The sequence below is a fragment of the Bicyclus anynana genome, chromosome 7, assembly GCF_947172395.1.
Source record: "Bicyclus anynana chromosome 7, ilBicAnyn1.1, whole genome shotgun sequence".
Lineage (NCBI taxonomy): Eukaryota > Metazoa > Arthropoda > Insecta > Lepidoptera > Nymphalidae > Bicyclus > Bicyclus anynana.
Genome location: NC_069089.1, coordinates 7,099,365 through 7,123,334, shown reverse-complemented (window position 1 = coordinate 7,123,334; position 23,970 = coordinate 7,099,365). Strand labels below are relative to the sequence as shown.

The following is a 23,970-nucleotide window of genomic DNA, read 5'->3' as shown; positions in this document are numbered from 1 at the left end:
ATTTTCACTAACGCATAGAGTGATTCGTGAAAAGGTCGTAGGTCGAAAGGGGCTTTGAGAGTTCATAGTGCCTACCTTACTTACCAACAGTAGAAGCATACGCTGACAAAGTCTCAACATTAAGAGACTTTATCAGCGTATCAAATCGGAAATGACGTATTAAGAGCGTAGTATGTACTAAGCAGAGAATTTATACGTTCATAATGAGATTAATTTTAAGTATATAATTTGTCAAGGTTTTGTGTAAATTGGTTGAGATGCATGTCGATAAATATTAGAAATTACGAAAAGAATTTAACCGCCTCGGAGTTTTTATCAAAATCCCTTTAAAATTACAACAAAACGATGCGTGGTAGGATTTTTCATCCGATATATTTAAAAAAGGATTTGAAGCGGGCGAAGTCTGCGGGCGTCTGCTAGTTTAACATAAGAAAATTGGTATACAATATGATGACGTCAAGTGTAAATAGAACTTAGAATAGAACACCTTACTTTCGTTGTTATGCGACATAATATGTTAGAATTCCTGCACACGACCGTGAGATATCACATCTCAGTGCTTTTGGACTAAAAGGCTGCGGTGGTTTGACATTCCTCATTTAATGATGGCTGGAAGTTTGTCATAGGTACCATAGGCATCAGTACGGTCGGTGAATGTAGGAGATTTTAGTCCTTACTCACTGTTGAGTATCACATACCTGAGTGACCTTCACCGAGCTGTCTACCCGATGAAAAAATTTTTATATCAAATTAAATATACTCGTATCAATAAATATTAGTGTTTTTTTTTACTTTTTCTAGTTTGGTTAATCGAAAAAATTCATACCAATCGAGCGAGCGACTATTTTTATTCTCGTCACAACACTTGGGTATAAACAGGTAAATCGACACTACTGAGTAGCATTAGTCTGAATAATGAATATTAAAATTAGTATTAAAAGTTAAGTTAAAATTTCATTACGCACACGGTGTCTGCAAAAAAACAGTTTTCCGGGCATCATTATAATCTTATCCCTTACTAAATGTTTTAGCCAACCCACAATATATTTATGAATATATATTTGTCAAATATTTAATTTAATAAAAAATCTTTTCATCTAGTAGGCAGATCAGTGAAGGTAGTCTTTAATTCGGATCCTCTACCATTACCTATGGTACTCGTAAACATGGGCCTACAAACATTAAGTCTTCAAAAATGTGGTATGTCTGACTACCGCAAGCTGTCGGTATATTTGGAAGACATGGCATTTGGCAATGCTCCTGACGTCCCGAGTGTTTACAGGCGACGTAACTACCTAATGTCACGTAACTAATGCTGCCTGAGCTTCCCTAAACTCATAATATTACAGTTGTGATTAAAATGCACGAGCTTTATATACTCGTACATATTAAGCGAAGCAGACATATATATCGCATATTGTATGCCGTGACTGCCCAGTGGATATGACCTCTGCCTCCGATTTCGGAGGGTATGGGTTCGAATCCGGTCCGGGACCATATTGTGTGCATTTTAAGAAATGTTACGTGTCACAAACGGTGAAGGAAAAACATCGTGAGGAAACCTGCATACTAGAGAATTTTCTTAATTCTCTGCGTGTGTGAAGTCTGCCAATCCGCATTGGGCCAGCGTGGAGGTGGAGCCTATTGGCCTAACCCCTCTCATTCTGAGAGGAGACTCGAGCTCAGCAATAAGCCGAATATGGGTTAATATAACAACATAAAATATTATGCTAGAACTGAATCACAGTGTTGTTGAGCCAAATAAAATCAAACAAAGGTAAAAATATAAAACATGGTGTATATTTTCAAGTGTCATAGTAAATGGAACGATTTACAGTACACTAGAAACTAAAATAAATAAAAATAATAATACCAAGAAATCCAAAACCGAAAGTAAGAACCAACTAAAATTAATCTTTCTATTCCTCTAAAAACAGTATTTTTTTTAATTATCCCCATATCTTTTTATATGTACCTATCCCTAATGTACAAACCTTAACAAGATGATAAGTAATATATAAACTTACATCCGAATTTATAATATTAATTAAGAAACTCGCATTCAAATTTCTGAAAATTGCTTATACTGCTTGGAAATAGTGCTCGTTTATTTTGAAACAGAATGCATCCTATTTTATATCATAACTATAACACTTCAATTCACCTCAAAAACACACCATATTCTCTATACCGCAAACACTGTTTTCGCATTGATATCGTCCATTACGTAATTTTCAGATAATTTCGTACCTATTTTAACAAGTACCGTCTATATTCGTATACAGGACGATTCAACTACAAACGCTGTGTTTTGGTCTAAATGGCGAAGATGCAGATGAAATTTCAGGCGCATAAGGCTTAACAACCATGAACGTTCGTATCTACATGACAGATACGAACTAGCGCATTGTTAGACATATTTGGCTGGTGGAAGGCTTCGACCGTGGCTAGTTACAACCCTACCGGGTAGTAACCTATTTAGCGTTCCGGTACGATGTCGTGTAGAAACTGAAAGAGGTGTGGATTTTCATCCTCCTCCTAACATGTTAGCCCGCTTCCATCTTAGATTGCCTCATCACTTACCATCAGGTAAGATTGTAGTCAAGGGCTAACTTGTAATTAATAAAAAAAGACAAGTCCTGTCGAATGTACCCAGCAAGTTGATATTATGCTGTTATAGGCGATAGTGAACCACATTAGATTATGCACTATATTTTATGAAGTCACAAGCATCATTATATGCTTGTGACTTCATAAAATAGTTTTTAAAAATAAAATAAAACAATCAATGTTTTAATTAAAAATACAGTCTTTGACACATGTCATATTATGGGACACGGTCAAAGGTCCTTTTTATAAAGCACTTCAAGTACAGCATAATTGAAACCATAAATTACAAAGAGTAAATTCAAAGATATTTTATTTAATACGTCAACTCATTTTACTGAAATGAAAAAAAAATCTATTATAATAAATAATGATACACAGAAGACAAACTTCCAAAGTATTAAAAGAAACTTTGTAAGACGAACGTTAAAAATTCATAACAAAAGTCTTTATTAAAAGTTCCAAAGTCTTCCGCGAAGCAAGTATCGGTCTCATAATGATAAGCCCGAACAAGCACATTGCAAACAATAAGAGAATAGAAACATGGAAGTTCTATTTTCTTCTCAAGTCTACGTTAGCAATACCTTCTTAATCGTACTTTCGTTTGAAAGAGAAATTTACACGTGTACAAAATTTAATGGGACTAATTGGATTAATTATTATTACAGAAGAAACACGTCTTAATTTCCTTTAGATATCAAAATTCCCGGTAACGTTATTTTTTTTGTTCTAACAATATTTAATCTATGAATATGTAAATTTACCTGGCCCCTAAGTATATTAAAGCATACAGTTTTTGTATGATGTATCTTAATCAAAATGTGTGTCGTTATACTGAGGAAGCAAAGAATATGCCAGGTCAAATTAATTAAGATATATATAAAACAAATCAATACATAATTAAAAATACTGCTAATATTCCACACGACAACGTGTCCCACGCCTCATGTTAAAACAAATCAAATTGAAGTACTTTATATGAGCAAATCCCGATGAAACCTGCTTTTTAACCGACTTCCAAAAGGAGGAGGTTCTACGTTCGGTTGTATGTAACTTTTTTTGTATAATACCAATACACTACTCGTAATCTTCTAAATATTTAATAACGCTAATATTACTAATTTTCATTGATTATTAATCATTCTAATTGGCTTGTTATTATAATAATATCATCATTCAATATTGATGATAATCGACATTAATATTAAAATATCGATAATGTTTAATTATTATTAAATCTAATCGCTTAGTTAAACATAATAAAAATAAATTACTCAAACAACTAATTGCTTTAATTACAGTAAACTCTATCTTAAGGGTATCAAGTTGATTTTATCGTTGTATTAACGTTGTAACAAATCTGAGAACTCGGCTTCAGAATTAATTTATTGTAATAGAATATGCATGAGCTTTTCCTGAAACATCATTTTAATGAAGTACAAACAACAATTAAAAATAAATACGTATTAAAAACACTTTCACTTAATTAATGTAGCATAATTATTATTAAAAAAATTACACATTTATAAAATAATAGTTATTATAAATTATATTAAAATTTGATAAAAAAATTAAGTACAGTAAAATATAAACAAGGCAATAATAATTGCCTATTTTATTAAAATAAAATTAAAACTCACCTTATAAAATAGTTATTCAATCCAAAAAAAAAAATGTAAAAACAGTTCACAGAACACACAAAATGAGACAGTCGATAAAATTTGATCACTGGTAACGAACGTATACGAGCTTAGACGTAGCCGCTACAGTGCTACGGCGTAGCGCTCTACGAGACACAGGCGCACGGAGGCAGTTCTCGTAGGCAACTAAACGGCGCGGGTCGCGGCCCGATGCATGGCTCAATCATAGCGTCATGTCGAGATGAGAATCTCTTTTAAGTTTAATACTCATTTAACAACACCAATGTTTAATAGCCCAATCGATTACCATTATGTCCACGATTAGAAAGTCTTTAAATAAAATGCCTTTTCAAGTTGCAGTTATGAATGTAATAATTACCACATAGCTTATAGCACTTTATTTATTGCTAAAACCTATTTATCTATGAACGTACCAAAAATATTATTTTCGAGCAAATTTAGTGAATTTTAATAATAAGTCTTCTATAAGAGCTGTAGCTTTCTAAAATGCGACGAAACAATTCTTAAGAACAAGTAAAAGGGTATTACATTTTATTTTAAATTAATTTTCGTTCAAGAAATCACTCGTAGCATCTTGCAAAAATAAAGTTTGAATGTAATTACGCTTAATGGGTGCGCGGTGATGCAGCTTAAAGTGGAACCCGCTTGTATAGATCATGTTTTCACTTCGTGTATCAGGAAAGTGAAATTGTACGGCTTATAGTACGGCCAAAGGATCGACTACGTAGCTGTTTAAAAAAAATGTTTTAACTGTAGTCGAATAGCCATGAATTTAAAAATACAGATGTATATATCTTCTATATATATATAAATGAATTTCTGTTTGTTAGTCTCGCTAAAACTCGAGAACGGCTGAACGGATTTATCTCATCTTGGTCTTGAAATGTTCGTGGACGTGTAAGAAAGGTTTAAAAGGTGAGAAAAATTAGAATAATAGCTGGGAAAACCATAAAATCAACCCTTTTCTATTTCCCATATAAACGTTTGAGTTTTAAGTAGGGGTAGGAGTAGGGTAGGGGTAGAATAGAGGTAGGGTAGGGCTAAGGGTAGGGGAAGTGTAGGGGTAGGGTAGAGGTAGAGTAATATAGAGTAGGGATAGGGAAGAAGTGCACATAAGTCAAAGCGAAGCTTGACCGGGTCCGCTAGTATTCAATATTAATAGTATTCTTTCTCAATAAAAAAAGCTCGAAAATTTACACATGTATTTTATTGGAAAGCCTAGTTGGTTTTTTTTAAATCTGTATTTAAGAAAAGTGAAAGGTTTCACTAATCACGATTTCTCAAACTTCACTGCTGAACGTTCAAAGATTAGGTATAGTTGTATACGTCTTAAATTAAATCCGTTCTTAGTGGACGTCAACAAACTATATATACAACTATACCTAATCTTTGTTCGTTCAGCAGTGAAGTTAATAATAATAATGATATATAATTATAAATCATTCAATGAAGAACTTCTATGGGTACACAATAACAGCATCAACTAACTTTACTACTTTTTGTTTTGCATTTGAAGCTTTTTTATTGCAGATTAATAAGCCGGATTTATATTTGTCTGACGTGTTGTGTCGTTACGCGTCAGAACAGAATCGGTATCATACCAAATGTAAATCCGCCTTTAGAGTCTGTATAACTATTGCTTAAATGTTACGTAATATTGTATGTGCTAATTCTATCTTATTTTTTACTTTATACAAAATACAATATATACGACACATTATATATATAAAATACTTATATTGAGAACTCCTTAATAGTCCAGTCAGTATTTTCCAAACCATGTAAAATAATTACCGCGAATAAAAATACAAATGATATCTTATTCAAGTCGTCACTGGGTATAGAAAAATGTGCAAAAATTTCATAGCACATAAACAATTGCAAAAGTTTTATACAATTAAAGATTTAAAAAAATTAACCTTGTTTAACTTCTATTCTTCTAAAATAATAATTAGTTTTATTTTATTTTTACTATAAAAATAATAATTAATTGTGTTGATGTTTTCATACATCATACTTTTCCAATTGTTGAAAAAAAAAATCATTAATTAAAAATTACTTAAATTCCATTGCGTCACCCCTGGCTAAATTAATGTTAAGACATTTTAAAAGGGTTGTGTTTGTTTACTAGAAAGACCATTTTAACGGATTGTACTCGCCAAACAAAGCTCACCAAGCACTCACCGGCAATTAATAGTGATGAGTGTAATCTAAGTTCAAATACAAACATTGCCGTACCTGCGGCGTTAAACATAATATAAATGAAATTCCATTACGATATTAAACCAAAACACCAAAGCCATGGCTCGCTTTATGAAAGAATTTAATATTAAAGAACTGTTTTTCCATTTTTTTTCCTAAAAAATAAAGATGGGGAATGAAATTCTGTTTCCACCTGGGGCCTTGGGGGTTAGTCGAATTTATTAGCATTCAAATGATTTATAACTAGCGAGCGGCAGCTGAATATTTTCTGATTCGTCTTAAATTAAATTCTTTCTTTCCTTTGACTGGATTTCATTAAGGCAACGAAACGGCTCAAAGACGAAAAAGATAATCTGCAGAACTCGGTTAAGGCCATTGTACTATTGCAATTTAATTTAGTGTCGAATTCACCACCTACGGATTACAAAGAACGTATTGTTTCACGCAACTTCGTCTGGCTCAGTAAATTTTAACCTTTAATACAGTACTAGACTACAAGCCCAGTGAAATGAACCAACGTGAATAACGCTTAGAAGGCTTTTACTATATCAGAAAATAACTCTGAGCACTATGCCATCACTTCTGAGTGGTACAGGTGAGTACGCTTAGAAGTGAAGAACGAAATTTTTTTCAAGGGCTTGTAGTCTATACACACTTACTAATCCATTTCTAGTTTGTATGAAATAAAAGAATATTTACTTTATTTAAATTATTTTTGTCATGATGAACTTGTAAAGTGTAGTTAAGTAAACGTAACTGAAATGAGATTCATCATTATCAATCCATATTCGGCTCACTGCTGAGCTCGAGTCTCCTTTCAAAATGAGAGGGGTTAGGCCAATAGTGTACCACGCTGGCTCAATGATTGGCAGACTTCACACACGTAGAGAATTAAGAAAATTATCTGGTATGCAGGCTGGGCTATCACGGTTCTATCACGGCTTTCCTCGGAAATGAAATTATCAAATTTAAATTGAACTAAACCGGAAAATGACTTGTTTTAAATCAACCTTTCCATTCATATTCATGATTTCAACCAATTAAAGTCAACCACCATACAATGTTTTTCATTAAAATGCTGCAAGCTCGAAACAAATTTCTTTTTTTTTATTTCAATCTATTCATAAGAAAATATCTCAAAACGGATATCTTAAATAGACATCTCTCAGACGCCTTTATTTTTTTAAATTGTTTTATTACTCCCCGCAAAGATTCTTATGCTTCTTGTAAAAAAGATTTTTATGGAAGTTATCCTTTGGAACGGTGCAGTTTTATAAAGAACGTTATTCATTCAAGTTTAAATATTTAACGAGGGCTAGGTAAAGAACAAAGAACAGGCAGAGTTTAGCACTACCTGTTTTTCGTCGCTGCGAGCCTGGTCATTAAATACTGATTTAAACTCTCTTAGTCACGAAACTCATTAAAATGTGTATCAATGCTATCATTCATATATGTAATGAGTTTTAAAATGAGTTCAATAGAGAAAAGCACTCGTTTTTAGGTACGTAGTACAAAAACGGAACCCTTATATAAAAATATATTTTTATAATATATAAAAATATATTTTTATATAAGGGTTCCGGTTATATAAGGCTTTGCAAGAAAAAGGAGAATGGCCACTGGCCCATACAACGCCGGCCCAGAGAACAGGTGTATCCCCGTATAAAAGTATATGGAAATGATAATATGATGTATAAATAAGTATCTAGTTATATAATTGGTTAAGTAAAAGTATATTTCTTAAATAAAATATTTTTTTATCACTCTTCTAAGGCAAATTGTTCGCCAGTGTACCCAATTGGCGAAGTAGCATTTGAAGCTGTATTCTTTTTTTCTGTTAGCTTAACAAACAAGAAAACGTACAAACAAATCAATCATAAGTCTTCAAAAAATATCGTAAATCTCAGGCTGTATGGTCAACGATCTTAGCTTGTGTCCGTTGTAAACAAATTAATATGCTGAATTTAAAATGTCGTAAAACCTTGTAGCAAACTTTTTTTGCTAAGTAATCTATACTAATATTATAAAGCTGAAGAGTTTGTTTGTTTGTTTGATTGATTGAACGCGCTAATCTCAGGAACTACTGCTCCGATTTGAAAAATTGTTTCAGTGTTAGACAGCCCATCTATCGAGGAAGGCTATAGGCTATATATTATCCCCGTATTCTTACGGAAACAAAAACCACGCGGGAAACCGCGCGGCGTCAGCTAGTGATTTCATAAAGTCAAGATCAAGATTTTTTAGATATAAGTAAACTACCGGGTGGTTAGGGTAGGTCTGGGCCGGGTATGGCCATTTCCCTTTCATGCAAGTCAGATCAAACAGACAAAACATCCTCAATTAACATCAGTTCATTGAAATGGATACAATAATATCAGTCAACTATGAACCAATGTATTTCGGTGTCTTTACAATACAGCAATGAACTTCCATTGACAAAAAATTATGATGATAATAATGTCATCACCATATCGGTTCACATTATCTATAGAACTAAACATAATAATTCTATAATATTATAACGAGTTAATATAAAGTTAAAGACTTCGTCCGCGTGGAATTCAGTTTTTCACAAATCCCGCGGGAATCATGGATTTTTCCGGGATGAAAAGTTTCCTATGTTTCAATCCAGAGAAAAATCTATTTCAATTCCAAATTTCAGCCGAATCAGTTCTGTAGTAGCGGCGTTAAAGAGTAACAAACATCCATACAAACTTTTATAATATTAGTAGGATAGGATGAGCTTCATTATTATCAGCAATGGAATGGCGACCCCACACCGGAAAGCGCAGTGTTGGTCGACCCCCCGCTAGGTGGACCGAGGACATCAAGCGGATTGCAGGAAACCGCTGGATGCTTACGGCTCGAGACCGTTATGCTTGGAAGTCCATGCAAGAGGCCTATGTCCAGCAGTGGACGTCCATCGACTGATAATGATAACGATGATTATCAGCAAATACTGTGAACTCTACTACGCAGGTGAATCCACGGCGCTGTTGCTAGTATTACTATAAAGCTTATAATAATATATTTGATAGATGGGACGTAATGCAACATGGTTATAAATTGAGCACACACATTGTTATGATAAATTAATAAATTATATTTGCATTAATATGTTCCATGAATTAATGGGAACAGCAACTCTACGTTGTAGAATGTGTTTCGCAACAGAAAACAAACCAAAATTTATATTATAATTTTGTATTTTACATATTATACGCATTTTAATGAGCATTGAAATTAATAAAAGGCAAAACAATGAACGATGTATGCGAATGTTGTTTTCTATTGTCATTCGTCGAGCCGCATCATTATAAATTTTTCACAGCAACAAAGTCTAATGAGTAAAACTGCATATATTCCACACTCGTCAATTACATAGATCTATTGTTCGGTTTTAATGATAATTGCTGACGACAATTTCAAAAGGGTATCGTATGAAAAATTCGCTTATTTCCCGCTTTAAAAATTCTCACTATTTCGAATAAAAATATGTGTGAATAGAATAGAATACTGTGATGTAATTTGCATTGGTTTTAAATACCAAATTACCTTAGTGGCCCAGTGGTTAGGCCACGTGGCTTCGTACCACGTGGTCCTGGATTGAACTATTTTCAGTAAAATCACACTATCACACCATACTAATAGTTTAAAGGCGAAAGTTTGTGTGTAAGTGTGAAAGTGCGAAAGTTCGTGTGTAAGTGTGAAAGTGTGTAAGGGATTTGTGAAAAACTGAATTCCAAGCGGACGAAATCGCGGGCGTCTGCTAGTAGTATATGATCCAGATGAGAAGTTGGTGGTGTTATACCGCCGTGCCCCGGAGAGCACGTTACTCTGTTGGTCCCGGACATTATTATTATTATTAGTAGTGATATAAATAAGCAAAGCGGTAGTATTTCTTACACACTCACAACTGAACAAGCATGCGAAATTTCAATGGCCTAAAGTAGTTAATATAGGTTCCAAGAATCCATAGATTAAAAATTTATTACAGAAACCTTTAAAATATATCAATGTCAAAACAACTTATATTGTCCTTTAAAAAGACTTTAAATGAGTACTAAGTTTTCTTGAGTAAAATAACGGGTGCATTACTTAAAGTACATTGAAATGTTTGTAATGGGGGAACATTTTTGAAGCTGGACTAGAGAACAGGGCACAGCGAGGTCAGAATGAATAGGAAATAATGACATCCGGAGAGTAAAATCTGTTTAAAACATGTCATGACGATCAAAAATATTTTCTATAATTTAAACTACGAGTATCGTAACATTTTCTTTATTTGTTTGTTACTGAATGAAATGAACGTGACCAATAATAATTATTAATATTAATTTATTATGAAACACGGCTAAAACTCAAAATTCAAAACTCATTTATTTCAGGTAGGCTCAGTTTACAAGCACTTGAGTTTTGACACGTCAGTTGCCTATTTCTAAAGATTCTACCACCGCCACCGGTTCGGAAGGCAGGTTCTGCTGAGAAGAAGCCGGCAAGAAACTTAACAGTTGCTCTTTATAAACAAATCATATAATATTATAATTTACAAATGAAGACAACATAACAATTTCTTATAGTCTTACTTCCTGTGTGAAGGTCAATGGTGTAGTAACCTCGACTAAGTAAATGCTTTTTAACACATTGCTTAAAGCTATGCATTGGCAGGTCCATCACAGTCTTGGGGATCTTGTTATAGAAGAGTACACCCATACCTACAACGTCGGAGTATGCCCGGTAAGTTTATAATCCATGCGGGGCCCTTAGTCATGAGCTGGTTTTTGCAATGCGGCACGATCTAAACTCAGTTTGGATTAAATCAGATCATATAAAAGATCAATTGGGTTCATGCCGCAAGAAACAAATCATAAAAGGTAGAGGTACCTACTGTTCCTGATGCATAAATAAAAATGTCACACAAGTGATGTCGCGTGAAAAGCTACCTGTTCTGATTTTTTTTCCACTTTCAGCATACATAAATAATGTACGGTGAACGTGATTTTCTGGTACAACCCACCATCTCCCATGGCACTTTCAAACTCTCGGTAATTTGGGCCGAATCGAGGGAGGGCGAACAAGGTACTTGCTCTTTGCGTGTTCCCGGGACGCCTTCTAGACTCCTTACAAGTTATTTGCTCTTTTCGCTCCTTGTCACTTGATACTCTCCCCCTTCCCTTCATAACGAGATCCTGGTAGTACACCGGTCCCGCCTCTTCTCTGACGACCCCTTCCAACATTGCACTCCGCAGGTCCTCGTACTCGCCGCATTCCCACAGGACATGGTGGAGGTCTTCCTCCGCCAGACCACACACACAGTCGACAGTCTCGCTGAGGCATTTGTCATGCAGGCGCTTCCGGAAGCAGCCGTGACCCGTCAGGACCTGCGAGGTCTCATAGTCTGGCGCGACCCAGGTCGCCCTGAGTCGGCCAGCCACGTCCGGGAAAAATCGACGCAGTTCACTTCCCTTCGTCTCATTCGCCCATCGCTCCTGCCACTCGCGGGTCATGGCCGACCCGATTTCGAGCTTACGCCTGCTCCACTCCCCCTTTGGCCATTTTGTAATACAGTGATAAATTGGACCTAGGTCCAGAACATAGGCTACCCGGAAAAATCAATAGTTCCTGCGAGATTTGTGAATAACAGAACTCCACGCCAACGAAGTTGCGGGCGTCCGCTAGTTTATGATATACATTTTATTTTATGAATTTAAAGTGGTTTCAAAATCACTTCAAACTCTGTGAGAGCTTGTATCAAAACTGGATTTTCGTATCTCTTTAAAACAGTGATAGCACAGATTATAACTACTAGCGTGGAATGGTTTTAGCTGGATTTCGGAGGTCAGCAAAGCGTTGCCGAGTGCCGGCGCAGGCAGGTAGAGGAAATAATGACGTCCGTTCTGTAAATGGAATGGACCGCTGCACACGAGAGAAACTTAAGCTAAGTGTGTATATCGAAATATATTTGGCTTTTTGGGTGTTTTTTACGTTATCACATTATAAAGGCGAAAGTTTGTGTGTTTGGATGTTTGTTCCTCCTTTACGCTGCGGCTACTGAAGCGATTTAGCTGAAATTTGGAATGTAAATAGATTTTACTCTAGATTAACACATAGACTACTTTCATCCAAGAAAATCCTTGACTCTCGCGGGATTTTTGAAAAACTTAATTCTACGCAGACGACGTCGCGAGACCGCTAGTTTACTATATAATTGCCTCATTGGTCAAGTGATTAGCTCATGATTGTCGCTTTGGATCACAAGATCCTGGGTTCGAGTCTTGGATCAGAATAACCGAAGGTGTATCCAAGCTCTCCAAGCCAAGCCTCCTCACCTGCAGTGAGACGTTAAATAAACTGATAATGATAATGATGACTATATAAATATTTATGAAACCCTTGGCATAAAATGATTATTTTCCGTTTCTTACAACATAAACTTGTTTTAAAAGAGATGTTTATATTAATCAACTATTAACTATTTCTGTACGGTTTTTCGGTTTCGGTTAATATATCTTAGATACAGTTATAGAAAAGGAGCCGAATAGGAGATATTTAATTTAACTCAAGTTAGACTAATAATAATTAATTAATTCATGATGTTAACATGACATGCCCCCATTAAGTAGAAGCCATTCTCTTGGGGACGCTTAAGGCATTTTTTTTAATTCTCTGCGTGTGTCAAGTCTGCCAATCCGCATTGGGCCAGCGTGGTGGACTATTGGCCTAATCCTTCTCACTTTGAGAGGAGACTCGAGCTCAGCAGTGAGCCGAATATGGGTTATCAACCCATATTCGGCTCGTTCGTTCTTATCGTTATCAAACGAACTAGATTTTTACTTAATAGCTTAACAATGTGTATTTAATAAATCTCACTATCCGCTTAACTGAAGGAAATGGGAAGGTTACAAAGTTGGTAAATTATCCCATTAATTATCAAAAATTATTTTCTTTGATGACTTCGACTATCCAAAGTAATGAAAAATGTTTAGAGTCTACATTTTTCCACATCACTGAGAAAGTGTACATTTAGCATCATATGCTCCCACCATACCATAACTGACTTACTTATACAACAAATTTCCTGTATTTTTTTCTACAAACCATAAGAAAATTTAACAGGAAATAGCGTTGCCGGCGAAGTGCGAACTGGCCCCATAATTGAAACATTCCGGTCAAGGGCTGGAACCAATAAATTGCAACGGAAAACGAATACGTACCCAGGAAATTTAGTTTATTACTTATTGCGGACATAACTCTCCCGTCGCCGTCCGTTACCGGCTCGCGTCAATTAATATTCAATTTAAACTTAGCACAAGTTACGATGTAGCGCGAACAGTGTTTACCTATTAGTCACGTTAATTACTTTGTACGAACTTTTATTTAATATGAGGCACTGTATTTCTTAAATTTTAATATCTATACTAATATTATAAAGCTGAAGAGTTTGTTTGTTTGTTTGATTGAACGCGCTAATCGCAGGAACTACTGGTCCGATTTGAAAAATTCTTTCAGTGTTAGATAGCTCATTTATTGAGGAAGGCTATATTTTATCCCCGTGTTCCTACGGGAACGGAAACCACGCGGGTGAAACCGCGCGGCGTCTACTAGAGTTCTATAAATGTCTTCGGTCGAAGAGCCGATGGACTTTTGGGCATCCACTGAATAGCGTGGCAGTGTTAGTCGACCCCCTACTAGGTCCACCGATGATATCAATTTTGCAGCTTGTAGCTTGATTCTCAACACCAAGTCAAAAGTAGGTTTGTAAGTCAAAAAAGGGCCATTTCCAATGGATATTCATAAAGTGGTGAGGTTAAAATTGTAAAAGTTTTTAATAAAGCAACCTGAAACATTGTCAACAACATGCCAAGATCCGGGAAGATACCTTCATAAAACTCATCCCATATTGTGTAACTAGTACACGCCACGCGGTTTCACCCGCGTGGTTCCCGTTCCCATAGGAATACCGGGATAAAATATAACCTATAGATTGTAACTGTTTCAAAATGCCTCATATAAATATAAGAGCATAAAACATACATTTTATCAAGTATTGAACTTCCAAAGGTTAAAATATTTTAATTGGCATGTGTGATCGTCTATTGATTAGAACCCAGTAATCAAAGTTATGTCCATAATAACACAAATACTTTAAAGTCTCAGAGGTAACAGTTCTCGTATCACGGATTCCCTAAAGTATAATTCATACACGAACTCTTCGTGGCTTATCAATACATGAACTCTGCGTAGTATATCGATACACGAACTCTTCGTGGTTTATTAAAACACGAACGATGAGTACGTTGATAAGGTCGTTTAAATAGTTACGCCTTCGTGAATCATATAAGACCACATTGACAGCGAGTGGCAACACAACATTCAGGTTTACCCTGAACGTCAGTATTACTCTCATTGCTGGTTCTGTAGTTCTAACAAACTCACAGAAGGTAATATAGTGCTTTGGGTGAGCGAGTGAGTCTGGGTGAGCGAGTGAGATTAGTTGTGGCATCTTTTTTATAAAAGATGGTCATTGGCTCCAACTCCCGCACAACGACGGTGGTCCTCTCCCTGAATTTGGTGAGATTAGGTTTATTTAAGAACCAGGACCCTCCCCCCCGCTTTTCGTGAGGGTTATCGTTTTTGGTACATAAGTGTGTATGGGTGAGTTCCACATAGTGGATTGATAACTGATTGTCAGACGACTAGTAGAGCAAAGCACACTGTAAACACCGTATAAATACAGGCCTAGCTTCCACTATCATCTTTATATCAAGCAGAACAAGGCATCACTGTATAACTAGTGTAACAGGCCTAGCCTCTAGCTGGCAGTCTTAACTTTCAGAGTATCCATTACTCTCAAGAGAGTGTAATGCGTTCGAAAGAAATCTAAAAGATTCCACACCATAGGCCGCTCGGCCCTGTGTATAATTAATAAGCCATCAGAAGGTCATTAGTATGTAAAGTTTCACATATATGCTCTTAAGCATTAAGGAGTTCCTTCATGCGAAGACACTCCTGGCTGAATCATCATTTTGACTCATAAATCAAATTTCACACCATAGGCCGCTCGGCCCTGTGTATAAATAATATGCCATTAGAACTCAATAACTATGAAAACCTTGTATTATTGTATGGAACCTTTAGGTTCCCATATATGCTCTTAAGCATCAAGGAGTTCCCCTCATGAGAAGACACTCCTGGCTTCATCATCATTTTCCATAAAAGTCCCTACTGGTCGCCCAAACAACCGACTTCGTACTATGCTTCCATCATACGATGGAAAAGCACGAGTAGAATACATCAAGCATTCAGCCAGCTGCTCTAGCTATTCATACTGAAAGCGTCACAGGCGTCAGCCCGCATGCTCCCAGTAAAGTAGTAAACACGCTCTCGGCGTCATCTGCTAAAAATAATTTAATGTTTCCAAATAATATTTTTCCCAGTGATTTATCATTAATCTCATGTGCTGAGCTTATTTTGATAAAAATCTTCTTTTTTTTTTTCATAAGTATGCATAATTTGTATTATACCTATATAGTATGTAAGTATGTAAGACTTAGAGTCGTCACAAGCCCTACCTCGATAAATGGGCTATCTAATACTAAAAGATTTTTTCAAATCGGACCAGTAGTTCCTGAGATTAGCGCGTTGAATAAAACAAACTCTTCAGCTTTATAATACTAGTATATATATTACTTGTTATATAAAATTACAGAAATTTTAAAAAGTACAAGGCTATTTGTACCTTCTCAACTATAACAATATCTAAACGTTGAAACACCATATTTATCTAAATAAATTTTGCAAGTCGGAATTATTTTTCTTCCAGATAAGAACCTGGCACTTTATTACTTAAATTTTTCAGCTAGAAAATAAAACGATTCTCTAACTGATACGGAAGAAAATGTTGGTTGTATTGCTCCTAAAGCGTTGAGTTTACAATGGAATACGTCCTAAATGTAACAAAGTCTCGTGGAAATATAATAAAGAATTAAAATACTCGTATCTACCGGTAACGTACACGCACACACTCGTGATTTTTTTAATCACTAATTTGATCACTCAATTAATTACTTTCACTTTGAATACTGTATCTACTTAGTACCCTATTGCTATCGCTGTAATACTCGAGTGAGCCCGACTGTCACGAGAGGCTTGTATTTATAGACTAGTCAATGCAATAGTTGGTATATTGACTTCGTGTTCGTCACGTGTCACCGACTGTATCCGGCTGTCAGATTATTGATAACATCCGGTAACAATACTGAATTCTTTCATGTCAACAGTCTGTAGGCTGTTCATGAAACTAGCTGACATGAAGTCTCTTTAGGCTGACATGAAGTCCTACTATTACTGAGTATTTTTTGCAACGCATAAGATATTGCTATTGTTTTTCGTCACCAATGAATCTGTAGCTAGAGTTACGTATTGTTAAGATAACGTATATTTGGGATAACGTACTAGTATATAGCGCATTACGCCTTTGTGGCGCAGGGTATGTGGTTTTACGAGACGGAGGTCCTGGGTTCGGTCCACGGCTGGGCAGATTGAAGTTTTCTTAATTGGTCAAAGTCTTGCTGGTAGGAGGCCGTAGCTAGTTACCACCCTACCGGCAAAAGACGTACCGCCAAGCGTTTTAGCGCTCCGGTACGATGTCGTGTAGAAACCGAAAGGGGTGTGGATTTTCATCCTACTCCTAACAAGTCGGCCCGCTTCTATCTTAAATTGCATCATCACTTACCATCGGGTGAGAGTAGTCAAGGGCTAAAATAATGAAATAAAATAATATATACATATTCCTGGACTAATATTGTAAATGCGAAAGTAAGTCTGTCTGTCTGTTACCTTTTCAGGGCTAAACGGCTGAACCGATCAAGATGAATTTTAATTTAATGGTAACTGGGACTTTGGAGCAAAACATACGGTACTTTTTGACCCTAAAATAATAATAGAAGGGGGTGAAATAGGGGTTCAAAGTTTGTATGGAAAGTCCTTCATTTTTAGAGTTAAAATTTTAAAAATTTGTTCATGAATCATAAAAAAATACAAAATATTATGTGATTTAAGAATTTTTAAATTCAACCCCGAAAGTGGTGAAATAGGGCTTGAAAGTTTACATTGATTACCACGCGGACAAAGTCGCGGGCGTCCGCTAGTTATATAAATAAACCTTCCTCTTTATCGATTTTTATTCAATTCCGTTATTTTCGCAACAAAAAATATCCTATAATCTTCTTCATATTATGGTCTCAAATCGTGTTAAGTTCTATTTGATTCCATTCAGTAGTTTCAACGTGATGGCCGGTCAACAAAAAACATGAAAAAGCAGACAGACAGACAAAAAATAAATATTTTTGTCTATTGATTATATTTGCCTTCCAACTAAAATTTCCAAAATATTTACAATGTACAGGTTGACCTGTTATAGTTTTATTATAAGTAAATATGTACCAGAAAGTGTGGTTAACTTTTAACTACCGAAACCACGGTCTTTAACTACCACAACCACGGTCTAAATTGGTCATCTCACATCTATTGATGTAGTGCATCATCATTATCAAGCCATATTCGGTTCACTGCTGAGCTTGAATCTCCTCTCAGAATGAGAGGGGTTAGGCCAATAGTCGACCATGCTGGCCCAATACGGATTGGCAGACTTCACACACGCAGAGAATTAAGCAAATTCTCTGGTATGCAGGTTGATATTTAATTTCTTAAAATGCACACAACTGAAAAGTTGGAGGTGCATGCCCCGGACGGATTCGAACCGACATCCTCCGGAATCAGAGGCAGAGGTCATATCTAGGCTATCGCGTATCTATGTATGTAGTGCATATCTGATCGAATCAAACAGTTCACATCAAATTTGCATCGTGTATTGAAATCACGGACTTATGGTTATTACGAAGACATTTTGGGGAGCAATAAGTGAATTATTCACGAGGTGGAGCAGCCAGAGCAGATAGAACCGGCAATAACTACCATAACTTTGCAGCGGAGTTTAACAAAGCTGTAAAGTGTGATGAGTCTTGAGCGAAATTAATGAATTTTATTGCACGGATAATATAACAGAAGCGAATAACTTGATCTTGTTATTTATACATTATCTTGGAAATTAGCTTGTAATTCAAATCGTTTTATATTGGGGTTGTATTTAAATCTTCTCACGTAAATGAGAGCTAATCTATACTAATATTATAAAGCTGAAGAGTTTGTTTAGTCAGTTAGTTGTTAGCTCAGTAACTACTGGTCCGATTTGAAAAATTATTTTAGTGTTAGATAGCCCATTTATCAAGGAAGGCTATATATTATCCCCGTATTCCTACGGGGAAACCGCGCGGCGTCAGCTAGTAAATCTAATAAAGCTTCTATTATGAAATTAAATAAAATATCAGCAACATTCACGAGCATATTGTAATGAAATTAAACGAACAACAACAACGGCAAATGTTACCGTACCCATGCTATCTGAAAAACACTTTAGTGGAATATTAAAGGCATTGGCTAATTCTCATTCTCCCAACCGAACAACCGCGATTCTACTTATTATAATTCATCTATTTTTGGTAATTTGTTACAGTTATACGTCCCACTAGACCATGATTGATTTATCTCTGTTTTGTTTTTTTTAATAAACGTTTGAAATGTTTGGCTTAAATCGAAATATCAAAGTTAACAAGTTTGAACAAGAAACCTAATCTGTGTACAAAAATAAATTACTAATCAAACTTTACAAGCCAACATTAATTTGAACGACGAAAGATTTCCTATCCGATGCCATCCGCCCTTAGACTTCTTTAATCCAGCCCATACAGTTGTGTCGCGGAAAAATGGAGTAACTTCTCCCGTTTTACCAGCATTTCCCTTTACTGCTCTGCTCCTATTGATTGTAGCGTGATGAAAAGTATACTATAACCTGCCCAGGAATATGAAGATTAGTTGAACCAAGTTTCGTTAAAATCCGTCGAGTAGTTTTTGTTTCTATAATGAACATACAGACAGACAGAGAGAAAAAAAATTTACTGATTACATTTATGGCATCAGTATGGATTACTAATCACCCCCTGATAGTTATTTTGGAAATATATTTCATGTACAGAATTGACCTCTATACAGATTTATTGTAAGTATACCTAGTTATATGAGCAGATGTGAGTTATTTTGTTTCTTTTGACTATTAAGCATGATTGTAGTCAAACGCGAGTTTATTATGTAGGTATATACAAAAGTTTAGTTATATTGCCTAATTTGTATTAGGTACGCTCATTGAGATCTCTATACGGGTAATATCCTCCAGTATTGAAGTAACTGGGTCAGCGAAGTGAGTTTTATAATATTTATTTTATCAAATAAATTAAATATCATTCTCACTTCATTAACTTTCCAAGTGCACACTTGTTATATTATTTAATATTATACAACCGTTTAATCCTTCTTCCTACTCATATTATAAACGCTACTACTGAAGCGATTTGGAATGGAAATAGATTTTACTCTGGATTAACAGGCATACTTTTCATACCGAAAAGATCCATGATTCTCGCGGGATTTGTGAAAAACTGAATTCCCGTGGTTATAGTCGCGGTAATCTAGTAATCTACTAAATCTAAAGGATTAGCGATCTACAAAGATATTTGAAAGTTAAAAAGTTATAGTAACTAGTCCAAAAAACTAAAGCCAACACTATTTATATCGAAAGTAGGCGGCTATTAGCGTTAAGGCACGTAATCTCACAGGAACGGACATTGGAAGTATATTATTTTTTCACCTAATATTTCTCCCCCTAAGGTCCCCAGAGGCGATTACATAAACAGGATTCAACCACGACCTTAATGCGCCTAATAAAGTTTTATGAGGGACCCTTCGCAAAACGTGAACATTTCAAGGCGACGATGCTTTTATCTTTCCAGTATTACTGATTGTTTCGTTCGTCTTGGATTAGGTAAACTTACAGATGTCGTAACCTATTTGAAAAGGTCAAAATTCTCAATTCAATTTTCATTTACATCTTCGTTTTTGTTAATTTTATTTTTTAAGAATTTTACCTATCATACGGAGCCAAGGTTTTATAACAAAAAAGTTCTCTTTTTCTTTTGTACCCTTGAACACGTAAATGGAAAACATAAAGACTGACAAGTACCTAATTTATGTGTTAAAGTATAGCGAACATACACACACACATCACATTTACATAAAGATTATCGTGTAAAACTATAACAATAGTTAATGAACAAGACAATTTTAAAATTATAATGAACAATTTATCATAATGTTTTTATGGTTCCATTCTACCAAAAAAAAAATTAAAGCTAATTGCTATTACTTTCTAAACTACTAATGTAAAACCAGTTTATTGGAAAAAGCATAATCTGAATAAATGTTGAAGATAAAACTTTAATTATCCAACACTTTTAATAATTAAAAAGAAAAGGGCAATTCATAAATAAAACTTGTCTCAAGTAAAATGCCATGCGTAGACTTTCTACAGTTGACGTATCAGTCAGTCGTCACGCGAAAATGCAAAAGTATTTATAGGCAAAGAGCCGACGTGACCAGACCTTCCTCTTTTTAAATGGTGAATGTTTGCCAGATCAGGCTCCTATCATAGTACCTACTGTGTATAGATAGGTAACTCTGGCATTTGAACTGTGATTGATTGGGAAGCTAGCAAATTTTAAGGGACACTCAATTGTTCAAGTACAAAACACTTTTTTTTAATATTTTCAACGTAATATCACGAGAAATCATGTACCCTGTCGCTGGACAATTCGCTAGACTCATAAAGTTTGATATTTAACGGTGTTTTAGAAGGAAATGCCAAGAATCTTAGTGATTTCTCGTTTTGAAAAAAAAATCGGCTATCTGTAAAGTCGGTTTACTGACGATAGCTGAACGTGACAACGTCATAAGAAAATACTGGTATTACATTTTTCAAAAAACAATGTTCGTTTTTCTGAAAAAAAAAGTGTGTGTCAGCTCCGACGCACGGATGGAGTTTACTCTTTTCAATAGCAACGCCTGAAAAGTGAAAGGTGCGCAAGCGAGGTGCAGCGCTACGTGCGCGCCCACCAACAGCGTGCACGTGCGTGCGGACGCGCTAGGCATGTGAACGCTGTTGGCGGCAGCGCACGGTGAAAGGTGCGCAGAATAGGTTGCGCACAAAAAAGGTAACGCTATGCGTTCATCGAATTTTACTGCCCATATTTTTTTCATAACGGAGGCTATATATGAAAAATCTATTCTTAAGGAGTGAACTCCAATAAGTTATGAAATGACATGCGTTACGTTTTTTTGGTTTACCCCTCGGATTTTTCTCATACCGGGCGCCTTATATATAAAAAATCGATTCTTAAGGAGTAAACTCCAATAAACTCCAATATAATAAATAATAATCTTCATAGACCAGAATATACTATATTTCTGGTAAAAAAAGTTGGTAACCCTAGAGCGAGGGAACGACACATGACGCCATCTTTTTTCGAGTTTGCATCTGACTTCATCAATTTATAAGACGTTGTTACGTCAATAAAAATATAGGCTGCATTCTTGGATAGTTGAGGGTTTAAGATTTCGGTTACGGTACCATTGTCTACCGTACATACCTATGGTAGAAGACTGAATGTCAACTTTCATAAAATGAGATTCGGGTGGCACCGGCTCTTAATCTATTAGGTACATTTCATTAAAACGATTGTTTAATGATTATGGTGCGGGATTGCGGAATTAATACCATAAATCTATGTCACGACATGTTTACTTGCTAACAGAGTTTACAGCAGTGACGCGGTGTTTAAATTCATGAATAATTGTTGATTGTACACCGGGGACTCGTAATAATTCTAACAGTCATAAGCTAAGTTCCAGAACTACTGAATCGCTGTAATATGCATATAATAATGCTGTCCAAAATATCACGACCCCTGGCTTGCAATTAAAACAGCAATGTAATTGGATATTATTGTAATATCGTTATCAACCCATATTCGGCTCCCTGCTGAGCTCGAGTCTCCTTTCAGAATGAGAGGGGTTAAACCAATAGTCCACCACGCTGGATGCGGATTGGCAGACTTCACATACGCAGAGAATTAAGAAAACTCTCTGGTATGCAGGTTTCCTCACGATGTTATTCCTTCACCGTTTGAGACAAGTGATATTTAATTTCTTAAAATGCACACAACTGGAAAGTTGGAGGTGCATGCCTGGGACCGGTTTCAAACCCACACCCACCGGAATCGGAGGCAGAACGTATATTCACTGGATTATCACGATTGTAATATAGATGCCTTTATTTTTACTCTAAAAAGTACGTTTATCTCTTACACAAAGCTTATATCAATTTAAAATCTGTAACTAGCACTTTTAAAATTTTAATATGATGGTCATTGAGCTTCTCAGTTTTCTTTTGTCAAGCTGTTTTTGAACCGACTTCAAAAAAGGAGAAAGTTCTCAATTCGACGTGTTTTATTAATGTTTGTTACCTCATAACTTCGTGATTATTTAACCTAAATTATTATAGTCGGTTAAAAAGATTTTTATTTACTTATTATAAAACAATGCAGTCACGAAATATGTTTTTTCAATGACGTATGATACATATTGTTTGATTTGAGATATAATATTACACACTCAAAAAACCTAATCCTATTAATCTAAGCCCATATAGCTAGATGCAATCGGCACAGGGCCATTGTTTTTAAAAGTCCTTAAAAGTCCTCCATCAGCTGAAAGTGTGAAAATGTTGAAAATTCGAAATTCATTTATATCAATTAGGCTTAGTTTACAAGCACTTTTAAAATATCAGGATTATGTCATAATTTAAATCTAATGGTAGTAATAATATTCGAAAACTTGGAATTAAAGTTACGAGGGTTCCATACGCGCCTTGGTCCGAGAAGAGCCCACAACAAACTTAGTCAAGGTTTAATAGGTAATTATTAGGTTCTCTAATTATTTATCTAAATACTATACAAATAATCTCACCTGTTTCCGAGATGCTGTTGGGAATGGAGTTCAATAGTTTGCCTCGGATAAGTTAAATAAAATTAAATTAGGTAAACCTACCTAGCAATGGTCTCAACCCGTTTGATCGCCTACAGATGACCTCTTCACCAGAAAACCCTTGCACACACAACACTTTCACTGAGCACTGTACAATAAAAAACCCTTAAGCTAACAGACAAGTTTTCAATAGTCGACTGTTTGTCTGGTAAATTATTTATCTAAATACTATACAAATAATCTCACCTGTTTCCGAGATGCTGTTGGGAATGGAGTTCAATAGTTTGCCTCGGATAAGTTAAATAAAATTAAATTAGGTAAACCTACCTAGCAATGGTCTCAACCCGTTTGATCGCCTACAGATGACCTCTTCACCAGAAAACCCTTGCACACACAACACTTTCACTGAGCACTGTACAATAAAAAACCCTTAAGCTAACAGACAAGTTTTCAATAGTCGGCTGTTTGTCTGGTAAATTATTTATCTAAATACTATACAAATAATCTC

General features: G+C 35.5%; 1 protein-coding gene across 3 annotated transcripts in view; it reads right to left on the bottom strand.

Moving 5' to 3' along the window:
• LOC112043712 (uncharacterized) overlaps nt 1-23,661 on the bottom strand; it is a 70,378-nt gene extending 46,717 nt beyond the window's left edge. The window contains exon 1 of one of the 3 annotated variants that reach the window (XM_024079236.2): nt 23,526-23,661. The gene's annotated coding sequence lies outside the window, so the exon portion shown is untranslated. Of the gene's footprint in view, nt 1-4,247; nt 4,418-23,444 lie in introns of those variants that run through there. The other 2 variants (XM_024079239.2, XM_024079237.2) reach the window with 2 other exon arrangements.
• Between the last annotated feature and the right edge of the window lie 309 nt (nt 23,662-23,970).